Source organism: Leptodactylus fuscus, chromosome 1, assembly GCF_031893055.1.
Source record: "Leptodactylus fuscus isolate aLepFus1 chromosome 1, aLepFus1.hap2, whole genome shotgun sequence".
Taxonomy (NCBI): domain Eukaryota; kingdom Metazoa; phylum Chordata; class Amphibia; order Anura; family Leptodactylidae; genus Leptodactylus; species Leptodactylus fuscus.
The window spans coordinates 52528231-52531914 of NC_134265.1; positions in this window are offsets into that span (position 1 = coordinate 52528231).

Here is a 3684-nt window from a genome sequence, read left to right on the forward strand (position 1 = left end):
GAGGAGGCGGTAGAGGAGGAGGAGGAGGGGGGTGTTCTTCTCGTGTCCCTGCCAGGAATGTTAGGCGGGGAGACGAGGTACACCGGGCCAGTTTGGGAAGCAGTCCCAGCCTCAACTACATTCACCCAGTGTGCCGTCAGTGAAATGTAGCGTCCCTGTCCGCATGCACTTGTCCACGCGTCGGTGGTCAAGTGGACCTTTGTGCAAAGCGCGGAACTAAGGGCCCGCCTGATGTTGAGTGACACGTGCTGGTGCAAGGCGGGGACGGCACACCGGGAGAAGTAGTGACGGCTAGGGACGGCATAGCGAGGTGCCGCAGTTGCCATCAGGTCCAGGAAGGCGGGAGTTTCAACAAGCCGGAACGCCAACATCTCCTGGGCCAGCAGTTTAGCGATGTTGGCGTTCAAGGCTTGCGCGTGTGGGTGGTTAGCAGTGTATTTCTGCCGCCGCTCCAATGTCTGAGAGATGGTGGGTTGTTGTAAAGAAGCGCCTGATGGTGCCTTTGATGATGCAGGAGAAGGAGATAAGACAGGAACAGGGGAGGATGAGGGAGAAGTCAACAAAGTGGCGGAGGCAGATGAAGTGGTGTCCTGGCTCGTCCTCTGGAGTGCATCGCCAGCACAGTCAGCAGTGGCAGTGGCAGAGGCAGAGGCAGTGGCAGAGGCAGTGGCAGTGGCGTGAACGGCAGGCGGCCTTTGTCCTGCCGTTGCTGCCTGCCACTGATTCCAGTGCTTGGATTCCAAATGACGGCGCATTGAAGTGGTGGACAGGTTGCTCTTCTCAGAGCCCCTAATCAATTTCGAGAGGCAAATTGTGCAGACAACACTATATCTGTCCTCGGCGCATTCCTTGAAAAAACTCCACACCTTCGAGAAACGTGCCCTCGAGGTGGGAGTTTTTCGGGGCTGGGTACGAACTGGAACATCTTGGGAGATTCCGGGTGTGGCCTGGCTTCGCCTAAGCTGCTGACCTCTGCCTCTGCCTCTAGCTACCCTTTTTGGTGCTGCACTTGCCTCAACATCCACACTACTTTCCCCGCTTGACATCCCCCCTGTCCAGGTCGGGTCAGTGTCCTCATCATCCACCACTTCCTCTTCCAACTCCTGTCTCATCTCCTCCTCCCGCACAATGCGCCGGTCAACTGGATGCCCTGACGGCAACTGCGTCACATCATCGTCGATGAGGGTGGGTTGCTGGTCATCCACCACCAAATCGAACGGAGATGGAGGAGACTCTAGTGTTTGAGCATCTGGACACAGATGCTCCTCTGTTAGGTTCGTGGAATCGTGACGTGGAGAGGCAGGTTGAGGGACAATGAAAGGAGCGGAGAACAGCTCTGGGGAGCAGGAACAGTTGGGGTTATTGTTCTGTGAAGCTTGGGAATTTGGGGAGGAAGGAGGACAAGACTGTTGGGTAATAGGAGGAGAGGAGGCAGAGTCTGACTGGCTGCTGGACAATGTGCTGTAAGCGTTCTCTGACAGCCATTGCAAGACCTGTTCCTGGTTCTCGGGCCTACTAAGGTTTGTACCCTGCAGTTTAGTTAATGTGGCAAGCAACCCTGGCACTGTGGAGTGGCGCAATGCTTGCTGCCCCACAGGAGTAGGCACGGGACGCCCTGTGGTTTCACTGCTACCTTGCTCCCCAGAACCATTCCCCCGACCTCGCCCACGGCCTCGTCCACGTCCCTTTCCGGGAGCCTTGCGCATTTTGAATTCCCAGTTAGAAATTGGCACTATATACCAGTAGCAAAAATTGTGGGTGCACGTAACCCCAATATATTCTTTAAATTCCCAGTCAGACAATGGCACTATATACCAGTAGCAAGAAATGAGGGTATTTATAACCCCAATATATTCTTTGAATTACCAGTCAGAAACTGGCACTATATGGCAGTAGCAAGAAATGAGGGTATTTATAACCCCAATATATTCTTTGAATTCCCAGTCAGACAATGGCACTGTATACCAGTAGTAAAAATTGTGGGTGCACGTAACCCCAATATATTCTTTGAATTCCCAGTCAGAAACTGGCACTATATGGCAGTAGCAAGAAATGAGGGTATTTATAACCCCAATATATTCTTTGAATTCCCAGTCAGAAACTGGCACTTTATACCAGTAGTAAAAATTGTGGGTGCACGTAACCCCAATATATTCTTTGAATTCCCAGTCAGACAATGGCACTATATACCAGTAGCAAGAAATGAGGGTATTTATAACCCCAATATATTCTTTGAATTCCCAGTCAGAAACTGGCACTGTATACCAGTAGTAAAAATTGTGGGTCCACGTAACCCCAATATATTCTTTGAATTCCCAGTCAGAAACTGGCACTATATGGCAGTAGCAAGAAATGAGGGTATTTATAACCCCAATATATTCTTTGAATTCCCAGTCAGAAACTGGCACTGTATACCAGTAGTAAAAATTGTGGGTGCACGTAACCCCAATATATTCTTTGAATTCCCAGTCAGAAACTGGCACTGTATACCAGTAGTAAAAATTGTGGGTGCACGTAACCCCAATATATTCTTTGAATTCCCAGTCAGACAATGGCACTATATACCAGTAGCAAGAAATGAGGGTATTTATAACCCCAATATATTCTTTGAATTCCCAGTCAGAAACTGGCACTGTATACCAGTAGTAAAAATTGTGGGTGCACGTAACCCCAATATATTCTTTGAATTCCCAGTCAGACAATGGCACTATATACCAGTAGCAAGAAATGAGGGTATTTATAACCCCAATATATTCTTTGAATTCCCAGTCAGACAATGGCACTGTATACCAGTAGTAAAAATTGTGGGTGCACGTAACCCCAATATATTCTTTGAATTCCCAGTCAGAAACTGGCACTGTATACCAGTAGTAAAAATTGTGGGTGCACGTAACCCCAATATATTCTTTGAATTCCCAGTCAGAAACTGGCACTATATGGCAGTAGCAAGAAATGAGGGTATTTATAACCCCAATATATTCTTTGAATTCCCAGTCAGAAACTGGCACTGTATACCAGTAGTAAAAATTGTGGGTGCACGTAACCCCAATATATTCTTTGAATTCCCAGTCAGAAACTGGCACTGTATACCAGTAGTAAAAATTGTGGGTGCACGTAACCCCAATATTTTCTTTGAATTCCCAGTCAGACAATGGCACTATATACCAGTAGCAAGAAATGAGGGTATTTATAACCCCAATATATTCTTTGAATTCCCAGTCAGAAACTGGCACTGTATACCAGTAGTAAAAATTGTGGGTGCACGTAACCCCAATATATTCTTTGAATTCCCAGTCAGAAACTGGCACTGTATACCAGTAGTAAAAATTGTGGGTGCACGTAACCCCAATATATTCTTTGAATTCCCAGTCAGAAACTGGCACTATATGGCAGTAGCAAGAAATGAGGGTATTTATAACCCCAATATATTATTTGAATTCCCAGTCAGAAACTGGCACTGTATACCAGTAGTAAAAATTGTGGGTGCACGTAACCCCAATATATTCTTTGGATTCCCAGTCAGACAATGGCACTGTATACCAGTAGTAAAAATTGTGGGTGCACGTAACCCCAATATATTCTTTGAATTCCCAGTCAGAAACTGGCACTGTATACCAGTAGTAAAAATTGTGGGTGCACGTAACCCCAATATATTCTTTGAATTCCCAGTCAGAAACTGGCACT